Genomic DNA, 13,344 nt, shown 5'->3' on the forward strand with positions numbered 1-13,344 from the left:
CGCTGTGAATTTTTCTATAAAAACACTTAAATACAAACCAGCACTTTTATTAACATATTCAGAGGAGTAATAGGGCGATGAAAAACCACATTCTCTCACTTTTTCTTCCTGCGTGGGATTTTATGGAGACGCCAACAAAACTCCAAAACTTCGGCCTCTGTCTTCTGCTGCTGTATCACTAGAAAAGGCATCGGCGCTTCAGAGCTTTAATTAATTTTCTATTTAATTGCACAATTAACGATTGAAGTGGCTGTAAAATAATCCGCATCGGTAAGATATTAAATGCGTGACAAGGTTTTACATGTAGTTATATGGCAATCATTTCAAGACTAAGATACAGATACAGGATACAAATTAATGTGCAACATCGAGCCATCCTAACTGGTGGCCCCTGTTGATATTACAGACAATAACACAAAAACACAAAAAACGTTTCTAATGTAAAAGAAGGACAGATATAATGTGGTGAAGGAGAGGAAAAATGTGAGGGGGAAAAAAAGTAATGATTCATCGGTTTAAAAAAAACTTTATTTCTAGTGGCATAATACAAATTGAAATAAAGAAAAAACAAGAGTTATATTTATCATTGGATATCCACATTATATTTACCTAACATTAGATAGGCCTACCACATTCCAGGAAACGTGCTGGTATTATTCATTAAGGAATGCGCAACGCTCAGTGTTTTGAGAAGCTAAAACAAGTGTATTTATGTGGGTATAACAAGCAAATAATCAAACAAACAAACATTGACAATCACTGCAAGCAATGATTTTTTAAGACTCAGACATTTTCATTTGTTAATTTCAGACTTCACTGTGAGCAAAACACTGCTAAATGGCTAGGTGTGTGTATTAACAGACCAAACTGTCATCTAATATTTTAGCATTTCTGCAGCAAACAAAATACCTACTGAGAGCAGCTGCACAAAAGGACATGCAATCTCTATTCAGGCCTACTTAACATTTAAAAAATTCAACTGACAATGTGAGCACATCACACATTGTAAATGGAGAGTGAATACAAAACCTTAAGCCAAGAAGACGATACAATGTTCTAAGAAATCATCTAATTTTTCACACTGAATACTGGTGGTCCACCGAACACCTCCCTGGCATAACTCCCATGCCAATGCTTCTCTTAAGCCAGTTGTGGAATCCTGGAAATATTCCAAAGTAGAAATATTTCTTCATAGTAAACACAAGACCATTTAGCTAGCTTGGCCAGGAATATGTGGAAGTCCATTCCAAGAGCTGGAAGAGATGTGCAGTATATGACAAGCATTTCATTGTTTACCCAACCAACCTTACCATATGAACTGCAATTAAATGATGTTGCTAAAGCTACAGATTGAATTGACTGTGAGGTACTGCCTCTTTAAGCCGAGAAATTGATCGGGTGGGGCGTTTTAAGCTGGAACCAGATGTGATCCACAGGCTGCTAAATGAGCATCAGTGTTTTAAATCAATTAGGAATTGCTGCAGTACATCCTTACTGCTTTGATGTCAAAACTGTATGCTATACCTGATACAGTATTTACTAGAAACATACTTTTGTTGAGTTGAGATATTTGAGTGCATGCAAAGAACCTCTTTGCTTCAGCTATGACCCAGTTTCCTTTCTGTATTTATAAAGTTGTATCTCGTTTGGAGAGTTTTTCACCAAATGTCATATAATGACAAGTCTGCATGGCAATAAGACAGACAGTAAATTATGTAATTGTTTTTACTGCATAACATTTTTGCAAATCCAATAAAATTTATTCAAGTCGGCATTGTAGTAAACTAACTTAATAGTTGTTACGTCTTTTTCATTTAAATAATGCCTAATCAGCTGAAAATGTAATGTGTAATATATTAAAATGTTATGTAAAATGTACAGTCACCTCTGAGTATGTTCCTTAATAAAGTAATCATTATCCTGTTTTTCCTTCAGCCTTTTTTATGTCTACCGGATGGCAATATCATAAACATGATTACCCAGTATTCAGTTCAGTTATTTGCATATTTCATTTGACTTTGCTTCCATAGAAGAAAATACTGTTTGTATTTCTTAACTTACAAATATGTGGAACATTTTTGTGAAGTATAGTTTTTCAGATTCAGTACACTGGACTGTGATGTCTCTGAAAAACTAATGTCTACGTGGCTCCAGCTGCATCTAAATGCTCATCAGCACCATAATCAGTTAGGATGTATATCCGAAATGGTGAAATTGACCTTTGAAGGTTAGAGCAGCAATCACAGCATCACAAGCCAACAGTTAACAGAGAGCAGTATTTGTATTGTTCAGTGTTGCTTTTACAACTAAAAACTACAAATGGATTGGTAATGTAGGTCAAGTGTTGTACTACTCAGAACTTGTCTTACTAAAAATACATAATCATTATCAGATATTTCAATGTTGGCTTTACAGTTTGTAAAGTTTGTATGTTGCACCAACCTTACATACAGCACATGAGGACAGTCCTGTTTAAATTCAACAACATATCTGCATAGATTCTCACAGCCATCTTTTTTTCCCCAAAGAACTACACCATCACGCAAACACGCTGACTCCACTCAGAGCAGTTTGAAGGAGAGTGATGGATACTCTGGGCAGAAAAAGTTTGTTTGTGTTTATTTATGCGCACTCAATGAGGGAGGAAAATGTCGTTTTTACAACTTGCTTCCATACTGCGTGTGGGTATAATAACCACAAGAGAGGAGCTTTTCCAAAACCGGATATCTACCATTTGGAAAAAGACGTCACAGAGTCTTTCCACATGATTGATGGCATGAAAGGGAAACTCTTGAAGAAACATTCTTAATAAAAAGATAAAAGTCACATTTGTCCAGACATTCAACGCAATTTTGCCACTCTATGCGTATGTGCAATTTTCTTCAGTCAAGCAGTCCACATCACAAGTTCTTACATCTTAGAACCAAACAATAAGCAAATGTTTTTGCTTATTATTTGGTTCTTTTACTTTTTTCTCCATCCCCATTTTGTGTGCATGTTTTTTTAAATTGAATTACAACAAAATTACATATCAATGGTCATTCTTGGCAGCATGTGAATATAAATATAGAATTTAAAATAGTTTACATTTACAGATGTTACTGTAATTACAAGTACAGAAATCTTGAAGATAACATGGGCTACCACACTTTAAAATTGTATTCTAGCTAACCCGCACCGACCCGACTTTGGCTTTATGAATCCAAACCAGCATTTTGTTTCATGAAGCTCCCAAACATATTTTAATAATTTCCAGCTTTTCTAGTAAAGTAAGTTAGTTGTTCAATAGCAACATGTTGATAGCTGCTTAATGTATTGATTCATACTTGGCTTGTATTTTGCCCGATTTATACATGTCCTGCTCTTACATTTGCATTATGTGTTTCTGTGTTGATCGTTTTATTCCTCCCCTATTCTGTTACTATATTTTTCTTTTCTATATCCGTGTGGAATTTGCTGCTAAATTGACCCCCAATATTCAGAGAAAAATTGACTTCTAGTTTATCAAAGTTCCATTTTACTAGAAAATTGACATCAAACTTTTAGTCTAGCTGAGTCATCCTCACTGACAGCAACTTCCAAGTAGCTACAGAAGGTTTCACATCCATTTTATATCAAGAAGTCAAATAAATCCTGACGTTTTTTCTCCCCCTCTTCACCTTACCTCTTAATCCTTACTTCAATGGCTTTTTTTTGGTTCGGCTCTCTAGATGCAGATGTTAAAACAAGCACACCCACAGCTGTTCTGGGCTGGAAGTTTGAGGGGGAAGATTAACAATGAATGGCATCTTTTTCAAAATAAAATTTTAAACATGTTAAAAATATGTTATATATTTTGTTCAGTTGTGTACCTACACTATCCCAAATGTTTCCAACAATTTGCAAACCCAGAGACATTTGTAATTTTATTTCTGACAGCGGACGATTGGTTTAGTCGCCTGTCAGTGGAGTCATATAACCTTTGACCCCTCTAGTTACTCTAATTTCTTCAAAACACAGGTACACAGATGATACACTGAAGAGTAACAGTAAATCATACAATTTCACAAAAAGAGTTATACTCAGTAAGCGCAATACTGCTTTTTTCTGCAAAAAAGCATAATTTTCTCATTGATTACATGAAACCTTATTTATTGATACATTTCAATATTGATCTATCCAGCTTATCGTTACTACAATGCGCTGGTTGACAAGTAACGGTTAGCTAAGTTAATGCTAATGATTGGTCAACAACAAAAGATTACAACAGTTATTTTTAGTATGATTGTTTTAACCACGGTTACCAGCACTGGGCTAACCCACACATACATTACACAGTAAAGTTAGCTATATAGATAGGCGATTAATCTAATGCTAATTTAGCCAGCTAGCACACCCCAGTCTGCCTGCCTCACTCCCTCAGCACTAAGAGACTTTAGTCGGGATGAGAGCTGACAACAGCTCCGGGACATATTGTATGTTAACGTTAGCCACAGGCTAGCTAGCAGCCAGCCACTAATAGGCTCGTTCGAGACAACTGCGCCTTGCCTGTAATGTGGACGAGAGCGGGTGGCAGTAGCCGGGGGCGGTGACAAAAAAACCCACTGTCAAGTCAGTCAGTTTCCAGCTATTTCAAGCAGCCTTCAGGCTGAAGAGGAAGTGACAGAAACACTGATCTGATTTTGATTTAATAACATTTTATCAGACCCATATATCAGCTTGTACAAGTCTCCAGTTTTAATTATGACAGACTAGCTCTCAAAATGCTTTACATGCAATCTGTTGCTGATTTAATTAACACACTGTAGATGATCCGTAATCTGAACAGATTAAGTCTATCTGACTACTAAACTTAACTATCAGCCACGCAACATGTGTTCTGTACAGAATAAACCTTTAAATCAGACAAATAGAAATTAAAACCCCTCCAAAATCAATAAAAAGATTTATATAAAACATCATGTTGAGTTGATTCTTAACCAATCAGCTGTTAAAACAGCTGAGAGGCCTGGGTCTTGCAGTTGGTGAAAAGCAACTGTGGCTGTCTTGATCTAATGAGGTTATTGTTGCCTACGTGTGCATGATGTCAGAGCAAGTCGGGATCAAGTCGGACACAAATCTAACCAACATGCAACCGGTGGCGATTGCCGGTGATGAATTCGGTGCATACCTGGCTCATCTCGAACATGCCTACTGTTACAGCAATCCAAACCAGTCCAGCACTTAACTCCAGCGCCGGGTGCTAACTACGCAAACGCCAGTTTAATGAACTGTCGGGAAAACAGACCATGTCAGACTCAGGCATCAGAGTCAGAACAACAACCATCCATAATGTTACATCTGTTTCCGTGTTCATGCCAAAAATCTCCTCCCTGCCGAACATCTCCCCCTTTCATGTTTAACTGTCTTTAAAGAACAAAAAGGCAGGTTAGCCACCAAAACGACTAGGTAAAACTACAAAAAAGTGAACGGGAAGATAATTCCGGGCAGCTGGCAATCGGAATGGGTGGACTTGAAAAGGTAAACTTGTCCCTAAACAGATGCATTCTAATAGGCAATAGTGTTTAACAATTATAAACTACAACTCCCATAATTTCACAACGTCATCAAAAGTCTCTGTTTATATCCCTTGTTTTGATCGAGAGACCTTTAGCAGCAGAAACATCTGCATTAATCTGAAAGTATGGGCACTGTTTTGGAAAATAAAATTACCAATTAAGCAAATTAGAGATTAACAAAAGTCCTGAAAATGTGGTTTAGGACAATTCAGATGCTGTTTCCTGCTGGGAATTACTTGGAAATATATATGTATAAGATCTATGGGCTGTTCAAACAAATGACGTCCCAGCTGCCCGTTACTGGCCTAGGCCTAGAGCAATCAAGGCAATCAAAATCGTAATCAAAATTAAGAAACCATGTAGGGAGCATGTACCATACTAGATTAGTTTCTAAAAGTCACTGCTACTCATATTTCATTTGTTATTTTTTTAAATATTCAAATAATATTTAAATATTTGATGATCAAATGCAGCCTGTAATTAATACGTACAACACTACTTTATGCCGCCATAAGCAAGTAGTTGTTGTTACACGTTCTGTCCACCAGAGGGATTTCTAACATTAGGCTGTCCTTGAAGGGGACCTACGTCACGGCGCATTGCACAAAACTTTGTTTAAATTCATTTTCAACCAAGAGCACACAGCAACAAACACAAACCAACCAAGAAGTCTTGTCTTAGCACAATGACATCATGTTAGGAAGCGAAGCCAAAACAAGTTGTCATGAACTAGCTAAGATGTTAACGACATTAATAACTACGCCAAACTGTGCTGTCACTACTATTTTAGTGATTTATAAGCAACCGGTTTCTTGCAGATTGTCACGTTACTAAGAACAAATCTATAGAGCTCGGGCCCTAGACGTTCTGGAATGGTGCATTGTGGGAAGTGGCGACCAATTTAGCGCAATGCAAAGGCTCCAAAACATTGATGTAGCCGGCACCGAGGATAGAATAGATAGAATTATAGAAAAAGAGTTATGGACCGTAACAAAAAAGTTGTCTATACCGTATACGGACAAACTTAATAATGAAGCCAAACAACGCTACTTGAAAAAAAATTGAGGACATAGGCGGCATCGATCCCTATGAACACATGGTGTAATAATTGAGTATGGTGTAATAATTATGAAAGTTTACGAAGCCTCAGGTTCCCCGATATTTTTTGTACCTGGTTTGTGGACTGAGCACTTACACCTCCGATCAATTTTCAAGTCACTGGAGGCTCACTTGCAGTTCACAAATAGATGGGGGCAAGATCTGCAGATCTTCAAAGTAAACGTGGAGAAAACGAACGTTTGCACTAAGGTAATGTTAACAAAGCACCAGTGGTAACACACTTGTCAGAGTCTGTGAGCTATGAAGCCCAATAGCCTGTCTATCCGGGTTGTTACGCTTCAGGAGTAATTACCCACCTATCATACATGCAACAATCCACTGTTTCCGTCCGGTAGTTCTGTAATCCTGTATAATATTGACAAACATTCACTTAAAGACACAACCCACCGTTCACCAAAACAAGACTCCTCTATTTTGATATTGTTCCAGTTCTGATGCTGACCTCGCCTGATCGCTTTAGGCTATTAACAATGAAACTACAGAGCTACAGCAATAGAATATGTAAGCTATTAATAATAAAGCATTTTAACATTTAAGCTACAGCTTCAGCAACGGAATAACAGTTAAGGTCCAGTGCAGAGGAGACTATAGCTAGGAATTACCACTGAATCTGTGTCAACCGATTAATGCTTTCTAGAATTGTAAGGTACAAATTATGCCATAGCCTTCCACTTACCTAGTCTATCCACCAAAATCTAGATGAATAAACGAGGTGACATTGCTGGCTAATCGTGAATTGATATGCTGATTTAACAGCTACATAATTATTTTTTATATTTAACAGCATGCTCCCAAATCACAGACACACATTTACTGCTTTAATCTGAACAGCAGAACTGATAAATTAATGAATTAAATGTAGTTCACTCTGGCAGCTGAAAATCTATTGACCATGTCATGAAAATATCTATCTCAATTCTGTTAGCATTGCGGCTAACAGAGTTAATAACACAATGATGCGAACAGCTTTGACTACAAAGAAAAGCAAAAAGACCCCCAGTTTTGATAATAATACCTTACTTTTGGGAAAGTTTGTGAACATTGTTGAAGGTGATGGTTTTCCTCCGTACAGCGGTGACCCAAGCCATCTGACGCCTCATCGTAATGTCAGACACCAGGTTTCCTTGTGTCTTTTTCCAAGTCGGAAAATGGTGAAAACTAACATGATTTATCAGGCATTTGCCCGGTCGATCTTGAGACCTATTGCAACAGTTCACAATGAAGCAATACTGAACCATTTTTCCCAAATAACCTAAAAATTAACCTTAATATAATCAAATGACTGATACAATTTCAATAGAATTCAATCAACTATTATAGAGTATATGTACTTCTACTGTGACAAAACCATCTCGAACTCTATTAGAAGGTAATATACAATTAAAACTCACTCTTACAGCTGTAGGGCAGCTAACAAACTTTAGCAGGCTTCATGAAGCTCCCAGCTAAGCTCCTGTAACTCGCGACGCAGTTAGGAAACAAGAATGAGTGAACTAATGTTAACTTAAACACATTGGCTCGGTGGATGTCGATTTTAAAATAATTTTAAAACTAGTCCCGTCCTTACGATTCCCAGCCACAGCCAGTCACTACCCCTTGTACTAACGTTTATGTACTAACTAAATTCAGGATGTCAGGTGGACAATAATGCAAAGAAGCGGGACAACCTACACAACTGGAGCACAATACCTAACAAACTAAATATTTCAAATTTAGGAATTTCAATACCAACAAACCATGTAACATAATATATGTTACATGGTAATATACAAACCCACAAATTGCAAAAATTAAGTCAAGTAAACGGACAGCGAATTTGCAGCGTCTTAAATAAGGGAAATTGATCTGTCTTTTTTACTTGCTCAGTATAGCACACTATACCAGCATAGTGTGGCATGCTTATGGGCATCTCCACTGTGCCCTCACAGCAGGGGGTAACCACACTGACAACAATATTATGGTACTGCTAGACAACAGAACTTAGCCCCGAAGGTTCCAGCCTGCAACTTAGCCGTCACAGCAAAATGACTGATTCAACTTATGTCATTTTTAAAAAGGCTCTACATTTGGCTTTCAGTAGTTTTGCGTTTCTGTGGTTTGGATTTTTGAATTCACTGTTGCTGTGTTGACATTTATCGTACAAACAGGAATCATGCTGTTTTCTGATCCCTCTTTTTTGCAGTGCTGTCAGAGCTGCAGTAACGCCCCTTGCTGTGTCAAGCTATTGATGAACACATTTACTGTGAGGCAGCTGAAGAAAGTGTTGTCTTAGCAACAGACTACTACTTAGTTTTTTAGTCACGCTGCCAGCATGGCTCTAATGATAGCTGTAATGGTCTGTCATTCGATCCACCACTTCGGTCCAGACTGAAATATTTCAACAACTATTAGACGGAGTGCTATGACATGATCAGCCAGTCAAAGCTTTTTAATTATCCAGTGAAACATCTCAACATTTACTTTTTCAACATTGGATTGACACATTATGTACAAAACATTTATGGTTCCCAGACGATGAATCCAGATAAATACCATGCTCAAGATTACTTAACAATTCTGCACATACAAGTCCAAAGATAAATCCAGTAATAAATTAATTTATGTGGCAGTCGTCTATATTTTAAGTTATTGTTGTGGAAAATATTGTATGGTTAATAGAGCTCCACTAAGCTTCCCACAAACCAAGAGGAGCTCTCAAGCTTCATATAGGTGTTTTCCCCTATTTTTCCCATTTTCCTTCCAAATGTGTGTGCTGCTAGCAGTTGCGCTCTGTGAGTGTCCAAAAACCTTTGCTCCACTGTGGTTACAACATCTGTCCCAAAACAATAATGAAGGATTAAATCCTGAGAAGATCATTCTTAATCTCAACCTTTTCCTCCACACTCTAGAATTTTACTAAGGACTTGTAAAGACCAGCAACACTTGAAATTGTAAATTGATGAAGCCATTGTTTTTGGACAGAAATTTAATCAGCAACTATTTAAATAATCTGTTAATTATTGGAAACATTTTTCAAGGTAAATTGCGGGTTCCAATTTCTCAAATTTGAGGATTTGTTCCCTTTCTCATTTTTATATAGTAACGTGAATACTTGGATTTTGACATTGTTGGTCAGACAAAACAAAGAATTGGTATATACCACTTTGAAAGTAGTAACATTTTATAGAAAAAATACAAGAAAGAATTTCTGAGTCATATCAACCAATGTATCAATAAATTAGTTTCAGCCCAATTTGTGAAACATTTACACTTGATTACACTACCCTACTGTCAATATCAACCTGAACTTTACTTGACTCAATGACATTGTAAATGAGGGTCGCTCTCAATGATTTCTCAAGGATAAATAAAGAATTTCACATCGCAACTTTAAAATACTTCATGCATGTTAGTGTGTTTTTGGTAGTTAAACAAAATCTGCCAGACCACCACTGACAATGTGGAACATAAAATGTCAATAAGTCCTCATGCCTCAACAAAAACTCACAACTGTGCATTCTCAAGTGATCACAGCAAACAGCCTTTTGTATTTAATTCTACAGGAAAGGCAAGCGCCCCATTGTTGAAGTAATACTTTGTAATGGTATTAGGAGGGCTATAAAAGTGTCAGAGCCCTGTAAACAGGCAATCAGAGAGTGAGCCACGCTCTGTTTCTTTTGCAGGCATCAATCACTAAGTAATGTATATGAAGTCTAAAAGAACTGCTGGGCAATGGACATAATGTGATAGGTCTACTTGGTTTGGTATTACTGAACAGTAATACTTATAAGTGCCATAAACATCTGTGTATAAAACTAGTGAACTGGGAAAAAAAGGATAAACCTACAAAATATTGGTACCAAATTAAGAGGGAAACTGAGTGTTATCTAGAATTTTCTTGCATTTCCTTTGCCTCATGGCCTGCATTTATATATCAAAATTATGGAAAATAAAATTGTTTCATGTTACACATGTAAAAAAACACAGATTCTGCTTTTACTTCCAGCTGTTTGAGTATGAAATGATGACAGAGCAATCATAATAATTAAAGTATTTCTACTTCTAGTGCTTTAAAAAATGAACTTCAGTACAACAATATTCAAAACTGCAGTGGATGGTTAAGAACAGGAAACAAGGGGACAGAGAGATTGAAATGATATTCAACAATAACCATTGAGATCACAGTTTATTAAGCCACCAGGACATCTGCAGTAAATAGTAGCTTATTTGAATATTACAATATTGAGATGAAATAATTACGCTACTACTTAAATAATTCTATGCAGTCAGTGATATTTTATTTTTACCCTCATTGTTGGGACTTTTGTTCTTGTTCAAACACTTAGGTGTATGTCCAAATATATGCAACACTAATAACACTCCCATCAGCCTTAACTGTACTTTGTGTTTACTGGTAATTAACAAATGTTAGCATGCTTACATGCTAAATTAATTAAACATTATACCTGTTTTACATCAGCCTGTTACTATTGTTATACTGAGCCAGTCAGCATGCTGTTGTGATCATTTAGCTTGAAGCACTGCGGTGCCGTGGTACAGACTCACATATCTGCTAGCATGGCTGTAGATTTTTCGTCTTGTTTGTAAATGTGGCAACATATGACCAGTTTATGGGGCAAAGGAGATACTAGAATTCTGGTTGGAAGTGCTTTGCTATTCTGTGGTGGTAGTGCTACCTTCAGTTGTGTAAATGATTTGTGTGCTCCCTGCTCCTCTGACTCAGGGCTGACTGGCTCAGTTACAGAGAAGGTATGGCAGACATGCCATTTCTTGAAAGTTTTCAGACAACCCAAAATGTTAATATCTAAAAACAGACAACTAGGCTAATGAAGACAGTACAGATTGAAAAACTGTCAAACCAGCCGTGCAATGTAACATTTATGAATCCAGCTACGGTATGTCACTCACCTACAGTATATTCCCTTTGTGTCACCAGTGACACAAAATGTAAATTGAAATGAGACACTCATGTGTTATTGTGTCTAGGGGTTGTCTGATTATCAGATTGCCCATTCTTACCCATTTAACAGTCAGAAAAAAATCTCATTCTCAAGGAATAGAGCTTAAGAATGTGGTTTCGGAAGTAAAAATTCCATTCATTTTCTCCATAAGGCTTTTTGATTATTAGCCATAATGTCCAAACCATCCAAGGTAGACTTACCATGAGCTATGAGGTTTTGAAACAAAGTTTTATCACCCTGTAGAAGCATATCAACCTTGTTTTTAGAAAAAAATGTTTTATTTGTGCCACCATGGAAAAGTACTACATTACCCACCACAATCCTAGGTGTAACAGTGACGTCTCTGATTTATGGAGATTGCTGTTACTATGGAAATGCTTACCGCATCCGTGAACCTGAAAACGTCTATAGCAAGCTGCTACCACTGAGATCTATGATCGTTTCTGTATACACTTGTAACGGTTTCCTTAGTTATCATTTTCAAAATCTTCTTTTGCACCTATAATAAGTTTTATGGTCACTCTTCACGTCAGTGGCTGGTTGGTTTGGTTCCAGGCTTAAAACTCTTCATATAAGCATTTAATAAAATGTCAATGGAGCTATTGAATGGTAAAAATCCCTTCCAGAACCATTCAAAAGTGGGCGGTCAACGTTAATCTCCATAAACTTCTGTTATTCAAGACAATGTAAGAGTCATATTTAAACAAGACTATGGGTTTATGCCCATGTTAGTGGCTCTGTGAGGTTGCACTTAGGACAGTGGTGGTTTGAGCATTTTAAGATGCTCAGAATCATAATGCTGATGTTAAGCATGTTTACCATCATTCATATTATATATATATATATATATATATATATATATATATATATATATATATATATATATATATATATATATATATATAACATAGAAGTGCAGTGGTCTTGCCTTATACGATTATGATTTTTTCCATGTAAATTAAAGGGAGGCTGAACGGAAAACACCAGATTGAGATGCTGTTTTAGTTTTGTAGGAATGTTTTCATGACAGTGGAGTGCTCTGTTCTCCCTCTAGCCTGCTGAATAACATACCACTTTTTACACACACACACACACACACACACACACACACACACACACACACACAGAATGTTTAGACGAGCTATGATGACAGAATACGGATAAAGTACAGCTGATGCTGTGTCTGGAATTTTTTTTGCAGGTATTTAGTCATAAACCAAAGTACAGTATAGATAGTAAGAGTCAAGTCAAGGGATCTGAGGGAGACATAATATCTTTTTTGTGACATTTCAATCCAAATCCCAAATGAACCCAAGTGAACCTCATTCTGGCGTTGGATTAAAAGTCAGGGAATCACAACACATTAGGATTCATTTTCTGCACATCATGGATATCTGTACCACATTTCATGGAATCCAAAAAGTTGTCAAGACATCTCAATAAAAAGTCTATAACATCAACGTGATGGTGATGCTAAACGTAAAACCAGGGGATCACAAAATTCACTAAGCTCCATTCTCTGGGTACCTTAAATTTCACAACAATCTATTGGGTAGTTGTTGATATACTTCAGTCTGGACCAATCGACAGACAGAATAACAGTCTAACAGAGTTCTAATGCAGGAAACTTATTATATCTGACTGTTTTTGATGAGTGAGTCCAGAGGATAACATTTGTTTTGAGTCTTGCGACAATACCAGCTAGGGCTGCACGATTATGGCCAAAA

General features: G+C 36.9%; 1 long non-coding RNA gene across 1 annotated transcript in view; it reads right to left on the reverse strand.

Annotated features, from left to right (window-relative positions):
* Positions 1-956: 956 nt before the first annotated feature.
* Positions 957-13,344, reverse strand: part of LOC116692659 (uncharacterized) — a 36,711-nt gene continuing 24,323 nt past the window's right edge. Inside the window, exons 3-4 of the long non-coding RNA XR_004332745.1 lie at positions 4,290-4,293; positions 957-1,253 (exon numbers count right to left, since the gene is read on the reverse strand). This is a non-coding gene — a long non-coding RNA (uncharacterized LOC116692659). The remainder of the gene's footprint in view (positions 1,254-4,289; positions 4,294-13,344) is intronic.

The sequence above is a fragment of the Etheostoma spectabile genome, chromosome 7 (genome assembly GCF_008692095.1).
Source record: "Etheostoma spectabile isolate EspeVRDwgs_2016 chromosome 7, UIUC_Espe_1.0, whole genome shotgun sequence".
Lineage (NCBI taxonomy): Eukaryota > Metazoa > Chordata > Actinopteri > Perciformes > Percidae > Etheostoma > Etheostoma spectabile.